The sequence below is a fragment of the Pyrus communis genome, chromosome 10 (assembly GCF_963583255.1).
Source record: "Pyrus communis chromosome 10, drPyrComm1.1, whole genome shotgun sequence".
In the NCBI taxonomy this organism is placed as follows: Eukaryota; Viridiplantae; Streptophyta; class Magnoliopsida; order Rosales; family Rosaceae; genus Pyrus; species Pyrus communis.
The window spans coordinates 10,270,124-10,289,222 of NC_084812.1; the positions used below are offsets into that span (position 1 = coordinate 10,270,124).

At 35.1% G+C, this 19,099-nt stretch overlaps 1 pseudogene; it reads left to right on the top strand.

Moving 5' to 3' along the window:
• The first annotated feature begins 8,851 nt into the window (after window positions 1-8,851).
• Window positions 8,852-18,542, top strand: LOC137746581 (probable disease resistance protein At5g66900; annotated as a pseudogene).
• Window positions 18,543-19,099: the final 557 nt, after the last annotated feature.

Sequence of the window (19,099 nt, forward strand, 5' to 3'; positions counted from 1 at the left end):
ATCCTCCAAATGTTTGGTAAAGGTCTCTTTTGTGTCCACTAAGTGTTTGATATAATGTTTGCTAGCATATCTCGACATTGCATCGACATCACTCAATAGATTCTCTCAAAAAATATGTGAATGTCTTATGAGGATCCTCCAAATGTTTGGTAAGGGTCTCTTTTGTGTCCACTAAGTGTTTGATATAATGTTTGCTAGCATATCTCGACATTGCGTCGACATCACTCAACAGATTCTCTCAATATCACTCATCAGATTGCTTCAACATATATGAATATATGTTGACATCTGCTGTCACATCCCGACTCGGGCTCCACCACATCCTGGGTTCAACTCCTTCGTAGCACGATATTGTCTGTTTTGGACCCCGACCACGCCTTCACGGTTTTGTTTCTGAGAACTCACACAAGAACTTCCCAGTGGGTCACCCATCCTGGGATTGCTCTCGCACAAACTCGCTTAACTTCGGAGTTCCTATGAACTCCAAAGTCAGTGAGCTCCCAAAAGGCCTCGTGCTAGGTAGAGATGAGAATATACATATAAGGCTTAAAGGATGCACTCCCCTGGGTGATGTGGGATGTAACATTAGCGCAACACAGTCTGGCTGATAACAACCAACTCACCAAGTGTTCGACAAAATGCCTCAATGAATAAATTGAAAATTTCTTTTGCGTGCTTCCCACTCTGTTTATATCTAAACAACTTGAATTTTTAATACTGAGACTCTCCAAAGTTCAATCCTGGATTTGCCACTATATATAGTAGCATCTTCATAATAATTTCTCTAAATAACTTACACGTACTAGACCTATGAATCCACTCGCAACAAAATTTGAACTAAAAAAAAGTCATCTTGTACTACTGCTTAATAAAATAAACAAGGGACTCAGAAGGAGGGCAAAATGACTTTCTTTTAGCACTATAACAGTTCTTATAGAAGCAATATATTTGATTGTATGAACAATAAAGTCATTGCACAGTTTAAATTAAAACCTCATAAAAAAAACTGAAATATAATTTTAGCTCTTGAAACTCAAGTTTTTTTACATAAAACTGGACATAGTATTTTTACTTGAATAAAACCCAATGACTAGGCACCACATAAGCAAATTCATTAATTATGTTTGACTTTACACATTTTGCATTTTCCAGATGCCTAAAATACCCCTAATTACAATTTTAATGTATGCATTTAATTCTATGCAGATTTGAAGGGAATGATTAATGAAAAAAATGTATTAACGATTAAATTCATTGCATATTAATATATCATAACAAATTGTATGTTAACGCTTCTGGCAAAAAAAAAAATAAATAAATAAATAAACATTAATGTTATACTTTCCTTCAGATTTTGTAATTATTTTCCAAATTTGCATAAAATTAGACAATTTTAATTTAATCTTATCATTTTCTTATCAAATGGAAATTGAAAGGGGACTATGGAGTAATTTACATAAAATCATAGGTAAATTATTTGGACATATATGTTAGTAATAAAATATTCCTAGTATGCAAAATAATTTAACTACAAAATAAAAAATTGTTATTTGATTTAATATTAATTTATCTACATTTGATATAATAAAATATAATTGTACATGTATATTACTAAAATGTGCCCAATATATGTAATAATGCATGTAAAATTATTTACGTACAAAATAAAGGTATGTAAGTTGATTAAAAAATTAATATATTTACTACTTTTTGTTTATGAATTTTAATTTACCTATTCGTTTTTTTTTTTTTTTTGTACAAACATAATGTACCTACAATATATAATTCCTACTAAAACTAATATACATTTGCACATAGTAAAATGTGCCCGGTATACGTAATAATGCTTTAAAAAAAATTTACCTACAAAATAAAGGAATGTAATTTGATTGAAAAGATAATATATCTACTGCTTTTTGTTTATGAATTTCAACTTTCCTTTTTTTTTTTTTTTGAAACATAATGTACCCACAATATAATTTACCTATTGTTTAATTCTTATAAGTAAATAATGTACTTATAATTTATCTATTGTTTAATTCTTATAAAAAAATTATTTTACTTATTGTCACATCCCGGCTCGGGGGGACCACTTCCCCGGCCCGCTCCACCACCGTAGCACGATATTGTCCGCTTTGGGCCCCGACCACTCCTTCACGGTTTTGTTTTTGGGAACTCACACGAGAACTTCTCGATGGGTCACCCATCCTGGGAATGCTCTCGCACGCTACTCGCTTAACTTTGAAGTTCCTACGGAACCTAAAGCCAGTGAGCTCCCAAAAGGCCTCGTGCTAGGTAGGGATGGGAATATACATATAAGGATCACTCCCCTGGGCGATGTGGGATGTCACAATCCACTCCCCTTAGGGGCCCGACGTTCTCGTTGGCACACCACGGCCAGGGTTAGGCTCTGATACCAAATTGTCACATCCCGGCCTAGGGGGGACCACTTTCCGAGCCCACTCCACCACCGTAGCACGATATTGTCCGCTTTGGGCCCCGACCACGCCCTCACGGTTTTGTTTTTGGGAACTCACACGAGAACTTCCTGATGGGTCACCCATCCAAGGAATGATTTCGCGCGCTACTCGCTTAACTTCGGAGTTCCTACGGAACCCGAAGCCAGTGAGCTCCCAAAAGGCCTCGTGCTAGGTAGGAATGAGAATATACATATAAGGATCACTCCCCTGAGCGATGAGGGATGTCACACTTATACTTACATATAAATATAGTTAAATTATTTTCGACACACATATATAATAACAAATCAAAATGGCTAGTGTATGTAATAATCTGTGTAAAATAATTTGCCTACAAAATAAAAGAATATTAATTGATTCTTGTTTTTTTATCAATCAATATTATTTGATGCAAAATAACTGATTATACAAAGGATCCTTTTTTTCATATGAAAATTGTGCCTATAATTGTTTATGAATATGGGTAAATTAATATATATATATATATATATATATATTAATAATATTTATGAAACAAGAAAGGTAAAATTTCCATATGGGGTTAATTGCTAATCATAATTAGGGTGAGTAATAATATTTATTAATATAATTAGGGTTTTGTGGCATAAGTTGTAAATATGTTGTAATAATTGGTTATGTACTTATCTACATTGTAGTCTATTTGAAATTTGGGTTTTATTTGAATGTTTAATATTAGTTGGGTTTTTGTTTGAAAAATAGGAGTTTCAAGTGTGACATCCCACATCGCCCAGGGGAGTGATCTTTAAATGTATATTCTCATCCCTACCTAGCACGAGGCCTTTTGGGAGCTTACTGGTTTCGGGTTCCGTAGGAACTCCAAAGTTAAGTGAGAAGGGGGCTAGAGCAATCCCATGATGGGTGACCTATTGGGAAGTTGCTCGTGAGTTCCTAAAAACAAAACCGTGAAGGAATGGTAAGCCCAAAGCGGACAATATCGTGCTACGGTAAAGTCGGGCCCGGGAAGTGGTCCCGCCCGGGTCGGGATGTGACAATTTGGTATCAGAGCCTAACCCTGGTCGTGTGTGTGCCGACGAAGACGTCGGGCCCCTAAGGGGGGTGGATTGTGACATCCCACATCGCCCATGGGAGTGATCTTTAAATGTATATTCTTATCCCTACTTAGCACGAGGCTTTTTGGGAGCTCACTGGCTTCGGGTTCCGTAGGAACTCCGAAGTTAAGCGAGAAGGGGGTTAGAGCAATTCCATGATAGGTGACCCACTGGGAAGCTGCTCGTGAGTTCCCAAAAACAAAACCGTGAGGGAATGGTAAGCCCAAAGCGAACAATATCGTGCTACGGTGGTGGAGCGGGCCCGAGAAGTGATCCTTCCTGGGCCGGGATGTGACACAAAGGTCTTTCTCTAAAGAACCCTAAAATAAAAATTACACCTTTTAGGAAATAAAATTAAACTACAAGACCTACAAAATTTACTAATCAACATTGAAAACTGTTGTGCATATTCCATGAAAACATAAGGAAACAATACTATAGTTTCTCATAGAAATTCTCAACTTTGTCAATTTTTATGAAGTTGTGATACACGTTAAATGGGCGAATTCCTTTTTGTGGGCAAACTTCATGAAACAGTTCTTAGGTTTATTAAAACAATGAAGCTCATTTGAAAAGGCATGAGCATGTCAAAATAAAATTTCCTTATGTTTTCATACCATATGCACAAAAACTTTAATGTTGATAAATTTATATGTATATAAGTAGTATTTTCTCCCTTAAACATAGCACAATTTTGTCATTTATGAAAATTTAACCATAGAGCTTCTCCCATAATAATACAGACTAAGTTTTGTGCATATTTTACGAAACCAAAAAAGAATCAAAAGGTAATTTCGAAAATTTAACCATCCATATATAGACATATATATATATATATATATATATATATATATATATAGGGAATTGTTATTAGCACTTCAAAAATCTAATTAGACACTTTAAACTTTCTATAATTAAAAAGAAAAATACATTTGTGAGGAGTGTAGAATGAGATTTTTGGAATGCTAATAACAGTTCCATATATATATATATATATATATATATATATTTTTTTTTTTCCTCATATATACTTTCACCTAATACCCATATTTTCGGTTACAAAAAGTTTAGGGGGGACAAGGCTCCATTCGGGCAGGTATACCACAAGTTTCCTTTAGGACTTTTTAGTTATTATAGATTGTTCACCAAGAGGGATTACCAGTAACGCAGAATTTAAACTTAAATTTTAGTCTTAAAAAGAATGATCTTTATCAACTTTATAAAATTAAAACACCGCCTCTATAATAGTTAATTGAAACTTATTGAATTAGTTAAGGTAGTTGCATGAGGGTTCAACTTTTTCTTTTCTCTACCTTTGCTTCGAAGTTAGGAAACGGAATCATGAACAGAATAACATTTAGGACTTTTTAGTTATTATAGATTGTTCACCAAGAGGAATTATCAGTAACGCAGAATTTAAACTTAAATTTTAGTCTTAAAGAGAATGATCTTTATCAACTTTATAAAATTAGAACACCGCCTCTATAATAATTAATTGAAATTTATTGAATTAGTTAAGGTAGTTGCATGAGAGTTCCACTTTTTCTTTTCTCTACCTTTGCTTCGAAGTTAGGAAACGGAATCATAAACAGAATAAAGGCCAAGTCTTCTATAACTTTTGTTGAGGTCGCCCGCCACCCCTTTCAATGCGCCTTCATTATTATTATTATTTGTCCTCGTCGCCGTCGTGCTCGTTTGGTTACCGTTCAATACGCTTTCATTTATTTACTCCGCCGTGCGCGTAGGCTCAGACTGCTAGACGTTTCCAAGAAACGATGCTGTAGAATAATTGAACGGTAGGTTAGCGGTTTGCAACCATTTCACACAATTTACTCGAGTGCGATGCATCACCAGCTTTTTCAACGCATCATTTTTGAAAAATGCTACGAAGATTACATTTTTAGACTATAGTTTGTAGACCAAATAATGTAGCGGTTGATAGTTGAATATTTTTTTTGATGATTAACATAATATATTCAATCATCAACTGCTACATCATGTTGTCTACAAAATATTATTCAAAAAGTAATGTCCAATATCAGACTTTTAACAGAACTCATAAAATTTACCTTTTTTTTTAAACGAGCTACCATTTTTAAGAAAAGTATTTTTATTCACCATCAGGAAGCGGTGATAATCTATTAGGAAAGTTGGAATAAAAATGGTGTGTATGCCTGTCGGCTTTTCTTAAGGGACAAGGATCCTCTTAAAGGGAATCAGGGATTAATCAATCGTGTATGTTCATTGTACATCGTGCAGTCAGTTTTCATTAGATATTATTTATATTCAATTTTAAATTTTAAATTTAAATCATTTCTAACCGTACGATATATGATGAACGGACACGATTAATTGATCTCTCATACCGTCACAAAGAACATCTGGTGAGGATCTTATTCCTTTCTTATACATGCTGCATTAAACCCAAAGTCCTATCAAATGACACGATAACTTTAACAAACATGCAAAAGAAATATTAAAATACGTTTGATAACTTTTAATTTTTTAATTCTAGATTTTTATTTAATTTAAAAGGTAAAAAAATTATTTAATAACTAATTTTAATTCCCTCAAAATAAAAATTGATAAGTCAAAATTTTTAAAACTTAAAAACTAGCTTTAAGAAACTGTAAAAATTGAAAATAGGATAAATTAGATTCTCATTCTTCATTTTTTTTCTCACTAATTGAAACTTTATTTATTTTTCATTGTTGATCAATGTCTCTTAACTTGTTGGCGTGTTATTATTTGATTATTTAAATTATTTACAAGTCATTGTATGCCAATTTTAAAAATGAAAAACTTATAAACCATTTTCAAATATATATTTTTAATAATTTTTTCATATATTTCTATTTATAATTTGTACCTTTTTTCTAATTTATACAAATATTCTTTTTAGTTTTAATTTGTACCCGTAATTTTAAATTTTAATATGTACCCACATTTTTTATGAATGTAGCCATTCTAATTATATGTATTTATTTTATGTTTTAAAATATCAATAATTATTTCTTAGATAATTGTTATTAGGCACTCCAAAAATCTCATTTTGCACTCCAAACTTTCTATAATTAGAAAGAAAAAAAAACATTTATGAGGAGTGTAGATGAGATTTTTGGAGTGCTAATAACAGTTCTCATTAAACTATATTAATAATTACATGGTTACATTATTCTTTTGCTAAAACTATGTGAATAACAATATTTGTGACATCCCACATCGCCCAGGGGAGTGATCCTTATATGTATATTCTCATCCTTACCTAGCATGAGGCCTTTTGGGAGCTCACTGGCTTCGGGTTCCATCGGAACTCTGAAGTTAAGCGAGAAGGGGCTCGAGCAATCCCATGATGGGTGACCCACTGGGAAGTTGCTCGTGAGTTCCCAAAAACAAAACCGTGAGGGAATGGTAAGCCCAAAGCGGACAATATCGTGCTACGGTGGTGGAGTGGGCCCAGGAAGTGATCCGCCCCGGGTCGGGATGTGACAATTTGGTATCAGAGCCTAACCCTGGCAGTGTGTGTGTCGACGAGGACGTCGGGCCCCTAAGGGGGGTGGATTGTGACATCCCACATCGCTCAAGGGAGTGATCCTTATATGTATATTCTCATCCTTACCTAGCACGAGGCTTTTTGGGAGCTCACTGGCTTCGAGTTCCATCGGAACTCCGAAGTTAAGCGAGAAGGGGCTAGAGCAATCCTATGATGGGTGACCCACTGGGAAGTTGCTCGTGAGTTCCCAAAAACAAAACCGTGAGGGAATGGTAAGCCCAAAGCGGACAATATCGTGTTACGGTGGTGGAGCGGGCCCAAGAAGTGATCCGCTCCGGGTCAGGATGTGACAATATTACTCTATTATTGATTTTTAAATCATTGTTAATTGTAAAAATATATTTGAATTTGTTTAAATTTCATAATTTTTGGGATATTAAATTCAGAAATGCATGAGTTAAATCCCTTAAATGATGCTTGGGACCTCGATCAAACTATTTAAACAGATAAGGTTTCATTCTATCATTTTAAACTAAAAATAAAATGATAATCAATCGGCCTTGTAGCTTTCAGTTTTCATTTTTTTTTAAACAAAAAAACTAAAAGTAGTTACCAAATAATTTTCAGTTTTCAAAATAACTGCAAACAAAAACTGAAAATGAAATGAGTATAAAACAGTCCCTAAATTTTCTAAAAGCCAACTTAGCTAAACTAGTTGCCGCCATTGGTGGATTTGAGAGTGAAATAGGCATGAAAATAAGTAAAGGAATGCATCCAATTGTTAAAGTCATCCATTACGCAAATGGAATTACTCTCCAAAGCCAAAGAAACTTCATTCATGATGAAAAGGTCACACACTTTGCATATTATACACACAAAAATTGCAATATAACGAACATGAAGACACTATTTGACAACGAGTTGTGCCGACCTGAAGAGGAACTAACAATGAACCAATTACCTTACCAATAAGCATCTTATCGACGAAAATATTAAAACGAAAGATAAATTTATGACAATCCATGAGAAGAGAAAATACCAAGGCTAGGAGAAGGGAGAGAGGGGTTGTCACCAGCCACAAGCAAGAGCAAAGAGTCATTTAATTGGTAGGAGAAAGGAGAGAGAAGCTAGCAGTAGTTTCTAATATTAATATTCTATGAGTCCAAGCTCATTGTGAGGCTAAGCTCATCTTCTCTCCTCAGTGTAGATAATATTGTTTGTTCGAAGAAAAAAAAATATTCAAGAGTCCATGCTTTCGAGTTATAGTAACAAAAGATAAAGCAAAAATAGTTGTAATTTCAACAACGCCTTTGTAATGCATTTGTAGTATTTTTAGTAATAATTTTGTAATTTTTGAGTAGTTCATCAACGCTGTTTGTTTAATATATTTTTAATTAAGAGCATAATCGGGAGGTGTAAATATGAGTTTACTACATTGAGAGAGAGAAATTTGAGATCTTATTTATTTTTTCTCTCTAGTCCACCTCCCAAATATGTAAGTATACATTTTATTTATATATTATGGCGTTTATAGATAATTTACATTAATCATTAGAGAGATTTACGACCGAAAAAATATAAATTATTCACTTCAAAACATTTCTGCTATTAGATTGAGTCTAATTAAAGTTATTTGTTCGCCAAAACATATGGCTAGAAAATTCCGTGTCTAATCCTAGCTAACTCGTTCGTTGTTTTTTTTTTTTTTTTTTTTGAACAATGTTCTTTCAGTTGTGTATATATGTGTTACATTCTCTCCATAAATCCATTGGAATTTCTGTTGTTCTTTTATCAGCCAAGAACAGATTACGTAAGAGAAATAATTAAGTTTAGGTTTTGAGTATCTTTGTTTTCGTAAATATGTCTGTGGCTTCTGTCGGAATGGGTGCTCTGAGAACGGCATTTCAAATACTGTTTGATGCTGTAAAATCAGCGCAGGAGGAAACCACAATGTTCGAGCACCTCCTCGGTGACATCAAATCTACTCTGGACTTTCTACAGCCACTCATCAAAGACATCGAAAATTATAAGTCGAAAGAAGGACTGGAATATTTTGCAATACAAATGGAGGAGGCAGCAAATCTTGTCCAAAAGTGCAGCAAAGTTGGCATGTGGAGAAAATACAAATACACCAACAAGCTTCATCAACTGAACAAATATCTTCGAAGAGTGTTTGATATGCTCAAAGTGCAGGGCATAAAGGATATGAGGGAGACGTTGGTTTCTTTGAGGAATATCGAGGCGGCGCTCTCTGGAATAGAAGAGAAGTTGGTGATGACAAGTAATCACCCTGAAAGGTTAAATGTTCGTCTGCGGTGCCTGAACCGCCATGCATTACGGTCGGGTTGGATTGGCCGTTGAAGGAGTTGAAGATGAAGCTACTCAAGGATGAAAAGGTGTCGATGCTTGTGCTTACTGCAGCTGGAGGATGTGGGAAAACCACCTTAGCTAAAATGTTTTGTCAAGATCAAGAAGTCAAAGGTATGCTATCTATGATTTTAACTTTTTTATTTTGTGAAGTGTTATCCTAGCTAGTTAAGAAGTATACTATGCACTAGCGCAATGACCCCTGTAAAACGCCCGCCAGTCCCACCAAAAACTTGTTAAAGAGAATACAAGGTACAACAAAGGTACAACAAAGGGGACATGAAACTAAACCGTGCGAAAATTAAGAACGTTCACAAATTCTTCTACATATAGATGTTGCTTGACCACTTAATTACCTGATCTGAGAATTGCAGATATATCTAATCAAAACCTTTATATTAACACCTTTCTTACATTTTGTTTGGATAGATACATTCAAGAACAACATCTTCTTTGTCAATGTCTCGAAAAATCCCAACTTGGACCTTATTGTACATGAACTATATCAACAGAAGGGGTCTGAGCTGCCTGCTTTCCAAAACGAATTCATGGCAGTTAAATGGTTGCAAATTTTTTTGAAGGAATCAAGACACAACCCTCTGTTGTTTGTCCTGGACGATGTTTGTAAGATTTTACCATGTGTGTGAGTTTGCCACATCATTTTATCTGTATTATATTAAATAAGAAATAGAATTATACATGTATTAGGAGATAAATAATATAATTATTTATATCAAAATTGATTGGGAATAGAACTCTGAGGGAGTGGTTTACGCCACTCACATAATGGGATGACAGTTTTCCTTAATAGGAGGAAACTGTCAACAGTTGGATATATATGGATTTGGTCTCTCCTCTCAGTCTTATGTTCATTAAGAAGTTTTCCCTATTGAAACTGAACACCAATTGCCAGAGAGGAGAAGGCTAATTCAAGAACCATTTACTATGAATTCATCAAGTAAGTTTTACAGATTGTTTCTATAGAGTCAATGCTGTATTTGATTGTGATGTTAATTGTAGTTCCTTGTATTTAATTGGTTTAGATTCTTTATTTGAAAAACACCAACATGTGGTATCAGAGCCACCAGTTAAATCATGAACTCAATTATTTTGACTTAAAGAATATAAAGCTGAAACGGTGCCGTTGGTCTTTTGGGTATAAAACTTCACTTTTCTTCCGCTATTCTGGGTACAACGATGAACTTCTTCTCTTCAATTCTTATATGGCGGCTGTTCAAATTTTCTTTTCTGATCTTGATATTTGAGATTGATCTCAATTTTATCAACTCTACTTTTCGTCTTATATTAAAGGTATGGACCTTAATTTAGTTTTCTGCCATTTCGATCATTATTTCATCAAAATTCTATAATCTTGTCTAATTAAATCAGATAAAGTTTACATTTTGTTTAAAATTATTACTGTAATCGTTTATTTTGAGTTCGTTTTCGATTATGGTTATAGTTGTGAACCTTGTCTAAATCATATTAGAATTCATTGGAAATCAAATTTAGTTGAATTGATTTGTCTGATGGCCTTCTGTAAATTTTTGTTTTTTATCAATATCTTGGATCGACAAAATATGAATTCTGGGTTGGTTTTATTAAGATGTTCAATTTGCTACCAAAGTGGTTTATTTGAAATTTTGCTCTTAAGAAATCAAGTTTCGTTTAACCAGATTATGGTTTATGAACTGTAACAAGTAAAATTAGCCTCCAAAGGGGTTGTTTTTGCTGGGATTAGTCATAAGCTAATGTATAGTGAGCAATGGAAAACTTGGATTATGTATTGTTCTTCTTGCCTAAAGGTGTGGATTGACATAATTTCTGGTGCTTTATTCTTGGCTATGCAAATGTTTGAATGTTCATCTTAATATATAGAATGGTTTCTTGCCCAAAGGTGTAACCAGTTTCTATAGTTGAATATGGAGAAAGCTTGTTCAACTTTCTTGTCATAGATATTATGAAATTCAAACACTTATGAAATTCTGAACAACTTTCAAGTCTCAATATTCTGAATCTCATCAATATTGAGAAATTAAATGGGAACAACTTCAAAACATGGAAGCAGCAAATTGACATGAATTTGGGACTTTTGGAGTTTGCGATTGCTTTCAAGCAGCCTAAGCCACATGCCTTGACTACCGAGAGTACAAAAGAACAGAAAGATGCATTTGAAAAATGGGAAAGAGCAAATGAAATGTCCCTACTTATTATGCAGAGTGCTATGAAGGAACATATTAGAGGAGGCATGCCTTCATGTGATTTGGCTAAGGATTATTTGACAGCTATTGAGGAAAAATACAAGAGGTCAGATAAAGAGGAGGCAGGGTCTTATTTATCCTCTCTCACTTCTGCCAAGTTTGATGGGATTGGGAGCATCAGAGAACACCTACTCAAGCTTGTTAATATTGCCAACAAGCTGAACAACTTAGATGTGCCGATTTCTGAGCAATTTCTAGTGCACATAGCACTTGGTTCTCTATCAACTGAATATGAACAGGTCAAAATCAACTACAACACACAAAAGGAATCCTGGAGTGTTAATGAACTGATTGCAATCTGTTGTCAAGAAGAAGAAAGGCTCAAGAAAGGCAAGGAAGAAGCTGTCAACCTTGTGAATATGGGAAAAGGGAAGAAGGCTGCTGCATTCAACAAATTTGGAAATGCTGGGAACTTTCCAATCAAATCTGTAAAATTCAAAGCAGGTTCTTCTTCTAGAACTAAAAAGGGTGCTCAAAACCTTGGTGTCTTTGCAAAAAATGTTCCTTCCTCTAATTTGAAAGTGAGTAAAGATTGTGTCAAAAAATGTCATTTTTGTCAGTCAACTAAACATCTTAGAAGAGATTGTGCTGGTTTTAAGGCTTGGTTGATTAAGAAAGGTATCAAAATTGTTGATGTTTTTGTTACTGTTGAATCAAATTTAGTTTTTGTACCTCAAAATTCATGGTGGTTTGATACTGGTTGCACTGTCCATATCACTAATTCATTGCAGGGATTCAAAAGCCAAAGGGAACCAAGTAGAGAGGCCTACAGAGTGTTTGTTGGAAATGGGACAAAAGTAGATGTCGAGTCTGTTGGAAGTATCAAATTAGAGTTATCTTCTGGTTTTATTTTAACTTTGAACAATGTTTTATATGTACCTTCTATGAGAAGGAATTTATTTTCAGTTTCTAAGTTTGTAATGGATGGTTTTTCTTTTATCGGAGATAATGAAAGCATCAGACTTTTTCATAAGAACCAATTTGATAATTTACTTGGTTATGCTTTTTCAAATGGGGATTTATGGCAGCTTCAATGTACTTATGTTCAAGAATGTTTCAATATTGAAAATTCTGCTCCTAAGAGAGTGCTCTCTAATGATAAGTCATCTATGCTTTGGCATAGGAGATTGGGGCATATCTCTAAGGATAGAATGAAACGTTTGATGAAATCTAGTATGCTGCCAGAATTGGATTTTACTGATTTAGAGTCATGCATTGATTGTTTTAAAGGCAAAACCACAAGTACTAAGAAGCTAGGTTCAACTAGAAGCAGTAACTTATTAGAAATAATACACACAGATGTTTGTGGCCCATTTCCAACAAAGACTATCTGTGGTAATCTCTATTTTGTTCTATTTATTGATGATTTTTCACGGTTCACTTATCTTTATTTAATTTCTGAAAAGTCTCAAGTTTTCAATTGTTTTAAAGTCTTTAAATTGGAAGTTGAAAAACAATTAGAAAAGTCTATTAAAGTTGTTAGGTCAGATAGAGGAGGGGAATTTTTTGGCAGGTACACAGAAAGTGGGCAACAAAAGGGACCTTTTGCCTTGTTTCTCCAACAACAGGGGATAGTGGCACAATATACAACTCCGGGAACCCCACATCAAAATGGAGTAGCTGAGAGAAGAAATAGAACATTGAAAGACATGGTAAGAAGCATGCTATCTCATTCTCAATTGCCAGAATTCTTATGGGGAGAAGCTATAAAGACTGCCAACTATATTCTTAATCATGTGCCTAGCAAATCTTTTCACTCTACTCCATTTGAAATCTGGACAAGCAGGAAACCAAGCTTAGCTCATTTTCACACTTGGGGTTGTAGAGCAAAAGCACGACTTTATAATCCTAATGAAAGGAAGCTTGATCCAAGAACGACCAGTTGTTATTTTGTGGGTTATTCAGAGAAGTCAAAGGGATTTAAATTCTATTATCCTCATTCTCATACTTGAATTTCTGAGACAAATAATGCAAAGTTCATTGAGGATTTCAATACACTCCACTGTCAATCCAAGAATTCATATGTTTTTGAGGAAATTGATGAAACACAAGGGCCATCTTCCAGCAATACTGTATCTCTGCCTATTCCCATGCAAAGTGTAGCTTTTGAGAATTAGGTTACATCCACTCAACAACCTGAAATCAATGTAGTTCCACCTCAGATTGTTGATATGCAACCATTACAGCCACAAGAAGAAAACATAGTAACTGCACCAGTTCTGAGAAAGTCTCAAAGACCAAGAAAGTCAGCATTTCTGATGACTATTTGGTTTACTTACAGGAAGTCGAATATGATTTGGCAGATGATGATGATCCTACTTCTTTTCAATAAGCTATGCAAAGTGATAAAGCTGCCTTTTGGCTTACAACTATGGAAGATGAATTGGCATCTATGCAGAAAAACAAAGTGTGGTCCTTAGAAACTCCTAATCCTACAATTAAGCCTATAGGATGTAAATGGGTTTTTAAGACCAAACGTGACTCACAAGGAAGAATTGAGAGGCACAAGGCCAGACATGTAGCCAAGGGGTTTACTCAGAAAGAGGGTTTGGATTATAATGAGACTTTTTCACCAGTTTCTACAAAAGATTCTTTAAGAATAATTATGGCTCTTACAGCTCATTTTGATCTTCACTTGCATCAAATGGACGTGAAAACTGCTTTTCTCAATGGCAGCTTGGATGAAGATATTTATATGGTTCAACCACCTGGATTTGTTGAAAGAGGGAAAGAAAATCTGGTATGTAAACTGAACAAATCTATTTACGGTCTCAAGCAGGCTTCGAGACAGTGGTATCTCAAATTTGATAACGTGGTTTCTTCTTCTGGTTTTGTTGAAAATAAAATTGATAATTGTATCTACATGAAGATGGTGAAATTCAATTTCATTTTTCTTGTTCTTTATGTGGATGACATATTGCTTGCTAGCTCAGATTTTCAGTTATTGCAAGAGACAAAAAGCATGTTAGCCAACAATTTTGATATGAAAGATTTGGGAGAGGCTAATTATGTTTTGGGTATCGAGATAGTCAGAGATAGAGCTAAAAGAGTATTGGGATTGTCTCAACAAAACAATATAAACAAAGTTCTAAGGAGATTCAATATGGAAGCATGTTCTGGTGGTGATGTTCCTATTGGCAAGGGAGACCAATTTTCGGTTGATCAGTGTCCCAAAACAGATTATGAAATAGAAACCATGAAGGATAAGCCTTATGCCTCATTGGTTGGAAGTGTCATGTATGCTCAGGTATGTACTTGACCAAATTTGGCCTTTGCAGTAAGTGTGTTGGGAAGATTTCAACAAAATCCAGGTATCTGTTATTGGAATTCAGCCGAAAAGGTTTTGAGGTATCTGCAGAAAACCAAGTCTTACATGCTGATATATAATCATGTAGATTCCCTTGATTTAGTGTGTTATAGTGATGCTGATTTGGGTGGAGATATTAACGATCGTATGTCAACAAGTGGATACATTTTTCTCTTGGCAAATGGTGCTGTTTCATGGAAGAGCCAGAAACAAAAGACTCGAGCAGTATCAACCATGGAGTCTGAGTATATTGGATGCTTTGAAGCTGTTAGACATTCTAACTGGCTTAGGAATATGATTTTGGATATGAAAATTGTCAAAAACATAGAACGACCATTGAAGCTATATTGTGACAATAGCTCAACTGTTTTCTTTGCTAAGAACAACAAGCGTTCTGAAGCTTCAAGGCTTATTAACATCAAGTATTTGGTGGTTCAAGACAAGGTCAGAGATAAGGTCATTGACATAGAGCACATTAGTACTCATAATATGATTGCAGACCCTTTGACGAAGGCAGTGAACGTTACAACCTTCCAGAGGTTGGTGCCAAAGATGGGCCTACATGCATCTCTTGATCTGGTTTGAATGTGGGAGAAAGGTACTGTTTTCTCTTTTTGTTTCAACTCTTCATGTTGTTAACTAGACAGTGGACTTATCTGTGTTATAGATGAGTTTTATTTCTTGTAAGCAAATTACATTATGTTGGTAATTTCTTATGGAGTAATTTTCACTTGGATCTAGTATTATTGATTGTGTTTTGCAAAACTATTAAGAAATTTTGGAATGTCTATGACATTAAAAGGACCAAAATGTGGGAGCTTTATTGGTACCAAAGTTTTCACACATCGATTCCCTAATTACAATGATGACACTTGATATGATTACTAAGTGATTGTAGAGTGCTGGTACAAGAATGGTTGTGTCAAGTTTTCTATAGTCCTGTAATTGTATTGATGTGGAGAGTTATTGAAAATTCTGGTATACATGAGTATGATTCCGTGATCACTATTGCCTTATTGGATGTAATATTATTTCGGAAATGATGAGGCTGCACTCATATGGGAGAATGTAAGATTTTACCATGTGTGTGAGTTTGCCACATCATTTTATCTGTATTATATTAAATAAGAAATAGAATTATACATGTATTAGGACATAAATAATATAATTATTTATATCAAAATTGATTGGGAATAGAACTCTGAGGGAGTGGTTTACGCCACTCACATAATGGGATGACAGTTTTCCTTAATAGGAGGAAACTGTCAACAGTTGGATATATATGGATTTGGTCTCTTCTCTCACTCTTATGTTCATTAAGAAGTTTTCCCTATTGAAACTGAACACCAATTGCCAGAGAGGAGAAGGCTAATTCAAGAACCATTTACTATGAATTCATCAAGTAAGTTTTACAGATTGTTTCTATAGAGTCAATGTTGTATTTGATTGTGATGTTAATTGTAGTTCCTTGTATTTAATTGGTTTAGATTCTTTATTTGAAAAACACCAACAGTTTGGTCAGGATCAGAGTCCCTTCTTGATAAGTTTGATCAATTCAAGTTTTCAAATTACAAGATTTTGGTCACATCAAGATTTTCATTTCCGAGATTTGGTTCTCCATACCATTTGGCATTATTGAATGATGAGGATGCAATGGCTCTTTTTCACTATTCAGCATCCTTGGAGGATAAGAGCTCTTATACTTCCGAAGATCTTTCGAGAAATGTGACTTCTTAGTCTGCAGCGCATAACATTCGAGGATCCACACACGTTAACACTTCCATTTACCGTCTTATAATTAGAATGAGAGTAGACATTTAACAATTTTATCATCTTTATTAAACCATTTAGATGATTCACAACAATTTAACCAAATAGTAACTGAATTCATTCGGGATAATTAAATTGCAGATTATCAAGGGCTCTAAGGGATGCCCACTTGCCATTGCATTGATTGGGAGGTCACTTCATGGCCAGCCTATAGAAATCTGGCAGAAAAGAGTACTGGATTGGTGCAAAGGTTCATCTATTCTTGATTCTGACAAGGATTTGCTTGCTTGCCTCCAAAGCAGCTTAGATGCCTTGGATAAAGAAAAGACAATCATCAAGGAATGTTTCCTCGATCTAGGTTCATTTCCCGATGACCAAAGAATCGTTGCTGCTGTCCTCATTGACATGTGGGCGGAGTTATATGGGCTAGATGAAGAAATTCTGACCATTGCCAACCTTCATGAACTCACCACCCGAAGTTTGGCAAATCTTGTTGTCACAAGGTATGCACCCTGCTCATAGTTTTCTATTCCAATATGTATACCGAACGAATCATGAAAGAAATTAGTATTGATCATCCAGGCATGAGAGGGAGGCAGACGGCTATTACACTGAACACTTTGTCACCCAGCATGGCATGCTTAGAGAATTGGCGATCCATCAGGTGAGTCAAGACCCAATAGACCAGAAGGAAGGTCTAGTTATAAACATATGTGGGGACAATCTTCCTAAGTGGTTGACAGAACAAAAGTATCAAGCGTTCAAGGCTCGACTATTATCTATCTGAACAGGTTCCATCAATCTCTATAGTAAATACTTATACATGCACACACGTATGTGTGCATGGACCACCCTTGTGTGCATACACAGACGGTCATTCATACTAAGACTTCAATAGACTTGGGCACATTTAATTCAATCCACACTAACATCTTAAAGCGTGTTGTTTGCAGATGGAGCCTTCTCATCAAAATGGCCAAACATGCAAGTACCCGAAGCAGAGGTTCTAGTTCAGAATTTTCAAGCAAACAACTATGCCTTACCTGATTTTGTGGAGAAAATGGATAAACTAAAGGTTCTAATAATCACAAATTACAGTTTGTCACCTGCTGAAGTAGATAATTTTGAACTACTTGGTTCGTTATCAAATCTTAAGAGAATTAGATTAGAACGTATTTCAATTCCCTCCATAAGCAAGGTCCTCAAACAGTTGAAATGTTTGCAAAAGATGCGCTTTTCATGTGCGATATCAGTCAAGGTTTCGTCCAAATTTTAGATGCACTGCCAAATCTAGTGGAATTGAACATAGATTATTGCCACGACCTGGTGGAACTTCCTGCCAACCTTGGTGACCTTATTCACCTTACGAAGCTTAGCATCACCAACTGTCATAAGCTATCCACGTTGCCTGAGGACATCGGAAAGTTAGTCAATTTAGAAGTGTTGAGGCTTAGGTCATGTGCAGACTTGTTAAAGTTGCCACGCTCAATTAGGAACCTTAATAATGTAAAAATTTTCGACATATCCGATTGCTTTAGCGTAAAGGAGTTACCCAAGGATATTGGTGCAATGCGCAGTTTGGAAAAGATAAACGTTAGCCAGTGCTCAGGATTGAAAGAGCTGTCTGCTTCTGTTTTGGATCTTGAGCAGTTGAATGAAGTGATATGTGACAAGGAGACGGAATTTTTATGGGAAACCTTCTTACCATATTTGACAGACGTACACATAAAGGTGACCAAAGAAGATATGAACCTAAATTGGCTCAACAAGCTTCCTGGAGGCCATGGTCCTTGATCAATGAATGTTGGTGCAATGTATGCAAGGTGATTGTGTTTAATGTTTTTTTTATGCAGTGTGATTGTGTTTAATTATTTTTTCTTTCATAATTTACTTCTGTTTTATGTTTTAGATGTTTTTCAATACCATTGCAGCACTGTGGAAAAATTATAATAATTCACAATGGGTAGCGACTTTCACACCCCGTTTTCTCTTCTACACTCCTCACCACTCAACTCTTCCTTGATTCTCCTTCGATTTCTTCAATTGCACGGCTAGAATAACAGAGGGAAGTGCATGGATAGAAAATGAGAGTGCGAAAATCACTACCCATTACAAAAAAGAAAGTATTAATCTATGTATGTGTGACCTTTCCTGCCTTTCCACTGTTTTCTGGTGATTTTCCTCACAAAACAAGTTTCCTGCAAAATGGCAAATTATGGGGTTTTGTTGCTGTCTATTTCCTTCTTTTCCTTTGATGCTTTTGCTTCTTTATGTCAACCAATATTATGTACTAAATTCCTCGATGTGGTCCTACCGGGTAGTGTCTACTTATACTTAAAAAATACATAATT